At 47.4% G+C, this 13418-nt stretch overlaps 3 pseudogenes; all 3 read left to right on the top strand.

Annotated features, from left to right (window-relative positions):
• Window positions 1-5895: 5895 nt before the first annotated feature.
• On the top strand, window positions 5896-5995 carry LOC140406124 (U2 spliceosomal RNA; annotated as a pseudogene).
• A 256-nt stretch (window positions 5996-6251) lies between these two features.
• On the top strand, window positions 6252-6432 carry LOC140406122 (U2 spliceosomal RNA; annotated as a pseudogene).
• Window positions 6433-12567: 6135 nt separating this feature from the next.
• Window positions 12568-12743, top strand: LOC140406123 (U2 spliceosomal RNA; annotated as a pseudogene).
• The last annotated feature ends 675 nt before the right edge of the window (window positions 12744-13418 follow it).

Genomic DNA, 13418 nt, shown 5'->3' with positions numbered 1-13418 from the left:
CCATTTTATTTGTTTAGCCACCTTCTCAAATTAAATGAAAAAGGCTTCTACCTCCTTCTCGTCAAACCTTGGCAATGCTTGGACATATTTAAATAAATGTCAACAAAGCCTTCAACTTTGACGCTCTCTCTCACTATCCTCATCACTATCATCCAACTGTACGTTTCCCTTTACGTCTACCAATTTTAACTGACTGTCATTTTTCATGGCCATTTTCTGAAGATCAAACTCTCTCTCTTTATTTTTGTCCCCTGGTCTGTATCTCCCTTTATCTTTCTCTTTGTTCTGCTGGGGCTATTCTTTCTTTTCTACTTTCTTCTCTCACCTTTTCGATTTCTTCTCTCTCTCTCGTTCATTTTCGTCTCTCTCTCTTTCTTATTCCTCTCTATCTCTTTCTTTCTCCCTTTCTTTTTCCTACAGCAAACTAAAGGCATTTAAACAGTGCCCTACAGTGAATCAAATATCCAGAAACAGTGCCCCAGAATAAATCCAAAGCATTTAAACAGTGCACTGCAGTAAATCAAATATAATTAAATAGCGCACAACAGTCCATCAACTGTATTTAAACAGTGCCCTCGAGTAAATTAAATGCATTTCAACAGTGCCCGACTGTAAATCAAATGCATTTAAACAGTGTCCTACGTTTAGTCAAATGCATTTAAACAATGCCCTACAGTGAACCAAATGTTTTTAAACAGTGCTTTATAGTAAATCAAATGCATTTAAATAGTGCCCTACAGTAATCCAAATGTTTTTAAACAGTGACACAGTAAATCAAATGTATTTAAACAGGCGCTACAATAAATCAAATGCATTTAAACAGTGACACAGTAAACTAAATGCATTTAAAAAGTGCCCTGAAGCAAATCAAATGCATTCAAACAGTGCCCTACAGTAAGCCAAATATATTTAAATAGTGATTTATAGTAAATTAATTGCAATTAAACAGTGCCTGACAGTAAATCAAAAGTATTTAAATTTGTGCCCTAGAATAAATTAAATGCGTTAAACAGTGCCCGACACAAAATCAAACGCATTGAAACAGTGCCCTACAGTAAGTCAAGTGCATTTAAACAGTGCCCGACAACAAACTGAAGGCATTTAAACAGTGCCCTGCAGTAAATCAAATGCATTTAAAGTGCCGGACAGTAAATCAAATGTATTTAAACAGTGCCCCAGAATACATCCAAAGTATTTAAACAGTGTACTGCAGTAAGTCAAATAAAATTAAATAGCGCACAACAGTCCATCATATGTATTTAAACAGTGCCCTCGAGTAGATTAAATGCATTTAAACAGAGCCCTACAGTAAACCAAATGCATTTAAACAGTGCCCTACAGTAAATCAAATATATTTAAACAGTGCCCTCCAGTAAATCAAATGCATTTTGTGCCCAACAGTAAAATAATTGCATTTAAACAGTGCCCGATACTCAAATGCATTTAAATATTGCCCTCCTGTAAATAAAACGCATTTAAACAGTGTTCTTCGTTAAATCAACTGCATTTAAACAGTGCCCTACAGTAAATCAAATGCATTTAAACAGTGACATAGTAAATCAAATGTTTTTAAACAGGCGCTACAATAAATCAAATGCATTTAAACAGTATCCTACAGTGAACTAAATTCATTTAAAAAGTGCCCTACAGTAAATCAAATGCATTCCAACAGTGCCCTACAGTATACTAAATGCTTTTAAACAGTTTACGACAGTAAACTAAATGCATTTAAAGAGTGCCCAACACTCCAATGCATATAAGTAGTGCCCTACAGTAAATTAAATGAATGTAAACAGTGCCCTGTAGTAAACCAAATGCGTTTAAATAGTGCGGTGAAGTAAATAAAATGCATTTACACTGTGCCCTACAATAAATCAAATGCATTTAAACAGTGCCCATAGTAAATCAAAAGCATTTAAATAGTGCCCTACATGAAATCAAATGCATTTATACAGTGTCCTTAAGTAAATCAAATACATTTAAACAGTGCCCTCCAGGAAATTAAGTGTTTTTAAACAGTGCCCTCCAGTAAACCAAATGCATTTAAACAGTGCCCTATAGCCAATCAAATGTATTTAAACAGTGCCCTACAGTCAAACAGACCTTAGTTAAACAGAGCATTACAATAACACACCAATTAAAAGTGCCCTACTGTAATCGGACTTAAAATGTGCCCGATAATAAATCATGTTTATAAACATTAAACGTGTTTATGTAAAGCGAATTGCTTTGGAGACCTAACAAAAAACCTTTCTCGAGGCCAGTATATGCCCTTCCAGAAACTCAACGGGATCCAGCCAAATTAATACTGTTCCATATTTCTATCCAGCATATTATTTCTGCTCCATTTTAATATGCAGCCATATTAATACGGCTCCATATTAATGCTGTTCCATGTTAATACTCTTCCACATTAATCCTGTTCCATATAGTCCTGTTATATTTGAGTACGGTGCCATATTAATGCCCAGTCATATTAATACTGCTCCAATTTAATACTGTTCCATATTAATTCTGTTCCATATTAAAATGCAGCCATATTAATACTCTTCCATATTAATACTCTTCCATATTAATACTGTTCCCTATTAGTGCTGCTTCATTTTAAGACCGTTACAAATGAGTACTGTTCCATATTAATGTCCAGCATATAAATACTGTTCCATATTAATACTCGTTCATATTATAACTTTTCCATATTAGTAGTGTTCCATATTAATACTGTTCTATATGATTACTGTTCCATATTAATATCCAGCCATGTTAATACTGTTCCATATTAGTACTGTTCCATATTAATATCTGGTCATATTAATATCCGGATATATTAACACTGTTCCATAGTAATACAGTTCCATATTAACACCCAGCCACATTCCATATTAATAATAATCATCTTTGTCATAAGTAGTCTTACATTAACACAACAACGAAGTTACTGTGAAAAGCCCTTCGTCGCCACATTCTGGCGCCTGTTCGGTTACACAGACGGAGAATTCAGAATGTCCAATTCACCTAACAAGCACGTCTTTCGGGCCTTGTGGGAGGAAACAGGAGCACCCGCAGGAAATGCACGCAGACACCAGGAGAACATGCAGGCTCCGCAAAGAGAGTGACCCAAGCTAGGAATCAAATCTGGGACCCTGGAGCTGTGAAGATGTGGTTCCATATTAATACTGTTCCATATTAGTACTGCTCCATATTAATATTCAGCCATATTAATACTATTCCATATTAATACGATTCCAAGTTAATATGCAGCCATATTAACACTGCTCCATACTAATAATGTTCCATATTAATATCCAGCCACATTAATGCTGCTCCATTTCAATATGGTTCCATATTAATATGCAGCCAGATTACTGCGTTTTTGCTCAATGCCTGCTACCCCGCCCCCCCACATGGAGGTTGGACATGGCCCGACTTGCCCATAAGGCTTTGTGCAAGAAAATATCACAGGCCACAGATGGCTATATTATTAATAACTAGAATGGGGAAGTCTCGCCCTTCATGTTCTGGGAGGCCACGAAGGCTGTGATCAGGGGTGATATCATGGCCTAGAACGCACGTAGAGACAAGGTAGAGAGGGCGGCGAGGCGACAGTTGTGGACTCCATACTGGAGGTAGGCGGGCGATACTCTGAGGGCCCGACCAAAGAACTCCTGGCGGAGAGGAAAAAGCTACAAATGGACTTTGACCTGCTCTCCACGAGGGAAGCAGTGCAGCAACTCTGCCAGGCACGGGAGACCCTTTACGAACACGGAGATAAAGCCAGCCACTGATGGTTCACCAGCTGAGAAAGCAGGCAGCCACGGGGGTAATAGCTCAGATTAGAAGCAGCAGACCGAATCCAGTGGCAGAGCTAAACAATGTCTACGAGGCATTTGAGACATTCTATCAGGGATTATCCACCTACAAGCCCTCAGCTGAGGGATGAAACAGTTCATCGATGGACGGGGCACGCTAGTTGTGAGGCAGACGGAAAATGGGACTGGAAGCACCAGTAAAACTGGGAGAAGGATAGCGCAGTAGTAAACCCTCGTTCCTCATGGTCCCGCCCGCCCCACACATCCCTGTGACGATGGATGTGGCTGTCCGACAACCCAGTTGTGTGTAGAAGCTAGGATTCATCTTTCTGGAGCTGCAGGAGGTTAGGGGGAATTTAAACACGTCTTCAACGTCATTAAGATTGTTTTAAAAGATAGAAATGGATAGATCCTCTGCCCCCAATTGCTCTACTGCATAAATCCCACCTTAGTTAGTGTCCCAATCCACTGGACTTTACACAACACCAAATCCAGCAATACTCAGGAAGAATAATTGTTTTCCTATCCAGCCGACTGTTCTAAATTGAAGAAGCTGGTGAACTTCAGAAGGACAATTCTGCCTTCCTATCCACACTGCTGTTCACACATCAGTGCACTACGTCCAGATATACTTTGGACTGACTTTTCTGTGTCATTTTTGTCTCTATTGTTCATAAAAACAGATCAAGGTGAGCTGTACGAGATCTGCGTGTCCCCAGTGCACTCTGCTGAACACATCCAGATATCGTCTGGAGCAATACTTCGCTGTTCCGTTCTAACCTGGTGCTCCAACGGACACATGCACCTGCCCTGCTGCCGAACATGTATGTGTTTCATTTCCCAACCACTGTCCACACCCACTGACCCGAGCTGTACTTCAGAAGCCAATCTGCCTGTGCCATTCGCCTTGGATTGTTTCGGAATCCCACGTCAGGCTCGAATGTAGGTTACGATTCTTTATAGAATCATAGAATCCCTACAGTGCGGAAGGCGGGTCATTCGGCCCAACGATTCTGCACCAGCCCTTGGAAAGAGCAACCTATTTAAGCCCAGACCGCCACCATATCCACATTCCCGCAACCCAATCTAACCTAAAGGGCAATTTGGCAGGGCGAATCCACCTGACCTGCACATATTTGGGCTGTGGGAGGAAAACAGAGCACCCAGAGGAAGCCGTGTCAGAGAAAGTGCAAACTCCACATGGACAGACATCCGAGGCTGGAATTGAACCTGGGTTGCTGGCGCTCTGAGGCAAGCGTGCAAACCACTGTGACACCGGATTGCAGCCGCCTGGACTCTGCACTGCACAGATTCACCGTGTAGGACAATCTCTGGGGTCTCTGACAGCCTCTTTTCTGTTTTACAATGAAATACACAGTTCTTAAAATTAAGAGTAGTCAATTATTTTTCCAATTTATGGTGGCTAATCCACCAGCGGGCGCTTCGTGCACTAATGTTGCGAGCCGATGGACTCGCTGACTTGCGGCAGCCAGGCTCCGTTTTCAGCTGATCTGCCACACAGACTTCCTGCTGCTTTTTACAGGCCACTCGCTCTCACCCCAGGATGCCGACTTGCCTTCTCCTCACTTCAGCTACCACAGCCCTTCATCCTGCACAACAGGGAAGTGTGGCGACAGACGGAACGGCATCCTGATTTGGATGTAGGTGTACCTTCACTGCGTCTCTTTTCGTTCTCCTGACTCCACGACCAACACGCCAGGGTGGAGCTCAGTGAGACTAGACATTGCCCCCTGTTGGATTCCGCCAGTACTTGCTGCTTGCACGGATTGCCCTTTGTTCGGCAAAGCTGGAGGTTTCTTCGACTCCCTGCGTTGGGTGTCACTGGGCCTTCACAGCGTCTCCATTTCTTCTGGCGATGACAGGGGACGGCGTGACAAACGATGTCTCCCTGTTGTGTTTTACTGATTCTGCATGCACAGACTCACCGTGCTCGGCCAAGCTGGAGGTCTCTTGACCAACAGTGACCGTAGGGACTAAAAGTTCCAAAGCACAGTCGAGCGCAGCAAGGTGCACCTGAATGTCGGTGGACGAGGAGGACAAGAGCCATAGCCGGAAAATATGGGTTATCGCTTCTCGGCGTTTTGGCTCAGATCAAGTGTAGTATCTGTTCTTATCGGGGCAGCTACCGCCAAGGCGCAAGGGGGAAAGACCAATGTGTAACGTTTTTCCAGCAAATATACACCGAGGGGCGGGTAACAGTGTAAACCCCACTTGGTCTGGGCCACTCACACTCCAATGTATAAAACAAACATGACAATGTAAATATTTAAGAAAGAATTGCAATGTAAAGAGTGATATGTGTATAAGAATATCAAAATATAATGGAAGAAAGTCAAAGCAGTGTGTAGCTCTGACGGAAATGTACAGACAAGACAATTCGAAATGTTCTGTAATGCTTATGATAATTTTTATGAATAAAGTATATTTTTTTGAATTAAAAAAAAATAAATATTTTCTTATCAGTTTAATATCTGATATGTTCTCTTTCTGGGGACCGAATATTAAATTGATTTTTGGGACTCGGAGATGGTTCAGGGGCTTGCTCCTTCCGCTCCACGCATCAACCTGGTCTTGCAATGTTTCCAGGAATGGTGCCTTCACCCCGCTTTGGGGAGCAAAATGTACAAAAGCAGAAAAGGGCGAAAAAACCTGGCTTCCCCTTTTCTCTCTTGTCCAGTTGTCTCATCCTGACCAATTTAAAGCCTTTCAGGCTCCAAAGCATTGCTAGCTTTTCTGCTGGCGGGCACTTCGTGCACTAATGTTGCGAGCCGATGGACTCGCGGACTTGCGGCAGCCAGGCTCCGTTTTCAGCTGATCTGCCACACAGATTTCCCGCTGCTTCTTACAGGCCACTCGCCCTCACCCCACGATGCCGACTTGCCTTCTCCTCACTTCAGTTACCATCGCCCATCATCCTGCACAACAGGGAAGTGTGGCGACAGACGGAACGGCATCCTGATTTGGATATAGGTGTACCTTCACGGCGTCTCTTTTCGTTCTCCTGACTCCACAATCCAACACGCCAGGGTGGAGCTCAGGGAGACTAGACATTGCCCCCTGTTGGATTCCGCCAGTACTTTCTGCTTGCAAGGATTGCCCTTTGTTCGGCAAAGCTGGAGGTTTCTTCGACTCCCTGCGTTGGGTGTCACTGGGCCTTCACAGCGTCTCCATTTCATCTGGTGATGACAGTGGAAGACGTGCCAGACGATGTCTCCCTGTTGTGTTTTACTGGTTCTGCATGCACAGACTCCACCGTGCTCGGCCATGCTGGAGGTCTCTTGACCAACAGTGAACATAGACTAAAAGTTCCAAAGCACAGTCGAGCGCAGCAAGGTGCACCTGAATCTCGGTGGACGAGGAGGACAAGAGCCATAGTCGGAAAATATGGGTTATCGCTTCTCGGCCTTTTGGCTCAGATTAAGTGTAGTCTCATTTGATCGAGAGAAGCTGAGGATTTCGATGTCGATCGTGGATTGGAGAATTCGGAGGGATTGAAGTCGTCAAACAGGAAACGTTTGGAGCTCGGCTGCTATTGGTGGATCTAACGCCGATACAGTTCAGATCCAACGTACGAGCTATGGATGCAGCTGCATCACGTACACCAGGCTGGGGAGTGCGAAACACTGTCCGAGTCACAGTGCAGAAAACGGAAGGAGAGTCACCGTTGGACCGGAAACACTTCGTGAAGCGGGTGCTGCTCTAGTGTTGTGGGTTTAAAGCAACAGACATCTTCTGCTTGCAAAACTTCCCCAACAATGTTTTTTTTTTATGTCACCTTCAAGAGCGTCGCAGCGTGCATCAAATTCTTGAACGTCTTCAAGGAAAAAAGTAACCAGAGTCCCCTGTCGATCCTGACTGCGGAGCCTCTGTTTACGCTACCGGCGCAGCAAAGCCGGGTTGTTACACTGCACACGTACAACCCCCACGTCCCCGTGTCTGCTGTGCTCACGTTCCTCGCCAGGTACGCTCAGCTGAAAAGTGACAGCGTGCAAGTGAAAGACACCTTCGGCATCTGGACAAGTGAGCACCAGATCAAGGTGACTCTGAGAACAGACGGCAACGGAACCATCCTGCATCCCCCCTCCAGTTTCGCCATTGATGGAAATCGTGGCTACCTCTACTACGTGGGACTGCCACGAGTATGCCACACCTGTGGCAAAACGGGGCATGTTGCCGCAAACTGCAGTGTGACCTTCTGCAAAAATTGCAGGCAGGAGGGACACATGACTAAGGACTCCAAGGAAGACAAGTGCTGCAACCTGTGTGGGGAGGCCGGCCATCTTTACAGGGCCTGCCCGAAACGCAGGGCGACATGTGCTCAAATCATCAGCAGCGGAGTTAAAAAGGCGAACAGAGAGGAGGTGCATACACCCTCCACCGAAAAAGACACCACGGCACAGAATGCGGAAAAGCAACAGAAGGGCCCCCAACAAAAAGAGGAGGCCCCAGCACGCCCTGACAACCCAGCCCCATCTGATGAGGAACACTCAGTGGAAGAGGAAGAGGATGGGAAAAAGAATAAAGAGCCCTGGGAAACAGTGAACAGGGACAAACGAAAGAGAAAACAAAAAAACAAACTGAAGAACCCCCCCCCCCCCCCCGAGGGGTAGTGGCAAAAAGCGACACCTTTCAGCCAGCGCACTTAGCGCCGAGACCTCATCCGATGAGGGAAAACAGGACAAGAATCGGACTCAAATAAAGAGGCAAAGCACCAACGTGGAACGGGAGGCACAGACCCCCCAGACCACCGACCGGGAAGAAAACAAGGTCACAGACCAACCCCGATAGTAACGAGCAGCAACAACCCAGGCGAAGACCGGCCTGCAACCCCAACACCTACTGTCTGCCACAACGAACGCCAGTGCTACACCTCCCCACCCCCCCCAACCCACCCCCAATGCATCTGCATCAAAATCACGGGGCCAGTGCGGACCAGAACAGTTTTCTCAGCCCTGCAACTCTGCGAAAGTTTGCGAGCACCACCGGCATGCTGGGGAACATCCAACAGCTGGAACAGCCAACTGTATAGACTCTGGACTCTTGAGACTGGTAAATCTACCTTTTTATAATGGGTTTAAAAATTGCATCCATAAATGTGCGAAGCATCAAAGATACTTCGCGGTGTGTAGCCACACTCAACTATTTGGGAAATGTGAAAGCCGACCGACTGTTCCTGCAGGAGTGCGGAATTCCGCACCTCAGCAACTACAGGCGCTGGTCGAGCTGGTGGTCCCACGGGCCATCCATCTGGTCAGGAGGAAACGACTGCCGCGCCTCCGGACTGGGTATTCTGCTGCGGGGAGGCAACTTCACCATCTCCGACGTTAAGGAGGTGGTGGGCGGGCGCCTCCTCGTAGCAGACGTGAAATACAAAAACACCCCTCTCAGACTTATTAATGTGTACGCCCCGGCCGTAAAAAGTGAGCGGCTGGCAGTCCTTCAGGAACTCCCACTGCTGTTGGCCACCTCCAAGCCGGTCATCTCGGGTGGTGACTTCAACTGCATCATCGATGCGGCTGGACGATCCAGCAGAGCCGACAGCAATCTAGACGCTACGTCCAGACTCCTGACGGAAACGGTAAAAGACGCCAAGCTGCTCGACGTCTGCTGCAACCCTGCAGACGGAACGCAGCGTAGATACACATGGTCACGGCCAGACGGGTCCGTCCGCTACAGGATAGACTTCTTTTTTGTGTCACGAGCTTTCACGGTCAGGTCCACCGACGTAACGCCGGTGTTTTTCTCTGACCACTGCCTCCTACTGGCCGACTGCCACCTGCAGGAAGACGAGGGGGTAGGCAGGGGGACATGGAAGCTAAATGTAAAACTGCTGACCCCTGATAACCTCGAGGAACTCAGGAGGGATTACAAAGGTTGGAGAACCGTGAAACCCCTCTTTGAGGCCCCACATCTCTGGTGGGAAGCAATCAAGGGGAATATCAAGAGGTTTTTCATCCTCAAGGGCGTGCAAAAGGTGAGAGAGAGACGAGGGGTCATGTCCAGGCTCCAGAAAAGTATGCAGAATTTGCCCCAGCTGCAGTCGATGGGGGTGGATGTCAAGGATCTCCAAGAGGTGAAGAGCCAGCAAGCCTCGCTCTACACCTCGGAGGCCTCCAAGATTATCTTCCGTTCCAGAGACCGCTCCGTGGAGCAGGACGAAAAGTGCTCACGCTTCTTCTTCCAAAAGGTGCACAGAGAGACCTCTGTGATCAGCAGCCTGAAGGAAGAAGATGGCTCTGTAAAGTCATCGCAGTCTGACATCCTGAGGATCAGCCAATCCTTTTATGCCGGACTGTATGACGTGAAGCCAACAGATAGCACTGTTTCCCAGACCATGCAGTTGACTATCACGGAGTTTATAGGTGACAGCGAGCTGGAAAACCTGGACAAACCACTAACTCTGGACGAGTTGACAAAGACCGCCAAGTCCTTCGAGATGAGTAAAACTCCCGGAAGCGACGGCTTACCGGTTGAGTTGTATTCGGCTCTGTGGGACTGGATGGGCCCAGACCTGATGGAAGTGTACGAGAGTATGCTTCTGGAAGGCAGCATGTCATAGTCCATGAGGAAAGGCATCATCACCCTCATCTACAAGCAGAAGGGGGAAAGGGAAGAAATTCAGAATTGGCGACCCATTTCACTGTTGAATGTGGATTACAAAATTCTCGCTAAGGACATCGCCAATCGGGTCAGGTCTGCTCTGGAGTCGGTGATCCACCCTGATCAAAACTGTGCTGTACCCGGCAGGAAGATCTCTGATAGCCTCGCGCTGCTCAGGGATACGATCGCCTACGTGCAGGACAGGGGGGTGGACACTTGCCTCATCAGCCTTGACCAGGAGAAGGCTTTTGACAGAATATCGCACACCTACATGATGGGTGTGCTCTCCAAAATGGGGTTTGGGGAGGGAATTCGCAATTGGATCAAACTGCTCTACACAAACATCTATAGCGCAGTCTCAATCAATGGGTGGGAATCAGAAAAGTTCCAGATCAAATCCGGAGTCAGGCAGGGCTGCCCTCTCTCCTCTACCCTTTTTGTGTGCTGCATAGAACCTTTTGCCGAGTCCATCAGGAGGGATCCGGGTATAAGAGGAGTGACGATCCCAGGCAGTGGAGGCATTCAAGTCAAGGCCTCCCTGTACATGGACGACGTTGCCGTCTTCTCCTCGGATCCTGCGTCTGTGCGCAGGCTCTTGACCACCTGCGACCAGTTTGAACGGGCCTCGGGAGCCAAGGTAAACCGGGGCAAGAGCGAGGCCATGTTCTTTGGGAACTGGGCCGACCGGTCCTTTGTCCCCTTCACTGTCAGGTCAGATTACCTGAAGGTGCTGGGGATATGGTTCGGAGCTGCTGGGGCGTGCACCAAAAAACTGGGAGGAGCGCATAGGAAAGGTAAGACAGAAACTGGGCTGGTGGTAGCAGCGCTCCCTCTCCATTGCGGGCAAAACCCTGGTCATCAGGTGTGAGGTACTCTCGGTGCTACTGTACATGGCGCAGGTCTGGCCCATAACCCGATCCTACGCCACAGCAGTCACCCGGGCCATCTTCAAATTTATCTAGCGATCCAAGATGGACCGTGTCCGAAGGGACACCATGTACAAACCTCTGGAGAAGGGAGGACGGAATGTACCCAACGCCTCCCTCATCCTGTTGGCCACCTTTGTGTCCAGCTGCATCAAGCTGTGCGTGGACCCCCAGTATGCAAACACCAAGTGTCACTACATACTGAGGTTCTACCTGTCCCCGGTGTTATGAAGGATGGTCCTGGCCTCATTGCCGCGGAACGCTCCAAGTAGTTGGACCGGACCGTTTCACCTGTCCTTCATGGAAACGTTTTTGAAGGAAAACACCTTTGACCACAAGGCAATGAAGCAGTGGTCAGCACGTAATGTCCTCGAGGCCCTCAGGGAAAAGGAGACCGTGGAGGACGTTGGATGGTTCCCTGAGCAGACTGCCAGAGTCATCTGGCAGAACGCCTCATCACCAGAACTTTCAAACAAGCACCAAGACCTAGCTTGACTGGTGGTGAGAAAGGGCCTCACTGTCAGATTCTTCATGCACACCCGAAAGCTCTGCGCCAATGCACGCTGCCCTCGGAGTGGCTGTGGGGGAAATGAGACGGTCACACACCTCCTTGTGGAATGTGCCTTTGCAAAGAAGGTCTGGAGAGAGATGCAGTGGTATTTGTCAAGGTTTATCGCGAACAGATCTGTGACACAGGACTCTGTGCTCAACGGACTGTTTCCAGGGACACACACCGAGACAAATATCAACTGCTGCTGGAAGGTCATCAACTCGGTGAAAGACGCTCTTTGGTCTGCCCGAAACTTGCTGATCTTCCAGTGCAAAGAATTGTCCTCGACCGAGTGTTGCAGACTGGCACATTCCAAGGTCCAGGACTACGTGCTGAGGGACGCACACAAGCTTGGGGCTGCTGCCGCCAAGGCGCAATGGGGAAATACCACTGTGTAATGTATTTCCAGCAAAGGTACACCGAGGGGCGGGTAACAGTGTAAACCCCCTCGCTCTGGGCAACCAACACTCCAATGTACAAAGACAAACATGGCACTGTAAATATTTAAGAAGGAATTGTAATGTAAAGAGTGATATGTGTATGATAATATCAAAATTGAATGAAAGAAAGTCAAGGCAACATGTAACCCTGTCGGAAATGTACAGTCAAGACAATTTGAAATGTTTCTGTAATGCTCATGATAAATTTTTATGAATAAAGTATATTTTTTTGGAAAAAAAAATAAATCTGTTCTTATCAGTTTAATATCTGATATGTCCTCGAGCTGAGGACTGAATATTAAATTGATTTTTGGGATCGGAGATGGTTCAGGGGCTTCCTCCTTCCGCTCCACGCATCGACTGGTCTTGCAATGCTTCCAGGAATGGTGCGTTCACCCCGCTTAGGGGAGCAAAAAGTAGAAAAGCTGAATATTGCGCAAAACCTGGCTTCCCGTTTTCTCTCTTGTCCAGTTATCTCATCCTGACCAATTTAAGGCCTATCAGGCTCCAAAGCATTGCTACCGTTTCTGCTGGCGGGCGCTTCGTGCTCTAATCTTGCGAGCCAAATGTTCACGGACTTACGGCAGCCAGACTCCGTTTTCAGCTAATATGCCACACAGATTTCCTGCTGCTTTTTACTGGCCACTCCCTCTCACCCCAGGATGCCGACTTGCCTTCTCCTCACTTCAGTTACCACAGCCCTTCATCCTGCACAACAGGGAAGTGTGGCGACAGACTGAACTGCAACCTGATTTGGATGTATGCACACCTTCACGGCGTCTCTTTTCGCTCTCCTGACTCCACGACCAACACGCCAGGGTGGAGCTCAGGGAGACTAGACATTGCCCCCTGTTGGATTCCGCCAGTACTTGCTGCTTGCACGGATTGCCCTTTGTTCGGCAAAGCTGGAGGTTTCTTCGACTCCCTGCGTTGGGTGTCACTAAGCATGAACAGCGTCTCCATTTCTTCTGGTGATGACAGTGGAAGGCGTGCCAGACAATGTCACCCTGTTTTACTGGTTCTGCATGCACAGACTCCACCGTGCTCGGCCAAGCTGGAGGTCTCTTGACCA

The sequence above is a fragment of the Scyliorhinus torazame genome, unplaced genomic scaffold, assembly GCF_047496885.1.
Source record: "Scyliorhinus torazame isolate Kashiwa2021f unplaced genomic scaffold, sScyTor2.1 scaffold_269, whole genome shotgun sequence".
NCBI lineage: Eukaryota > Metazoa > Chordata > Chondrichthyes > Carcharhiniformes > Scyliorhinidae > Scyliorhinus > Scyliorhinus torazame.
The sequence above is the reverse complement of the archived record's forward strand: the minus strand, read 5'-3'. Positions and strand labels throughout refer to the sequence as shown.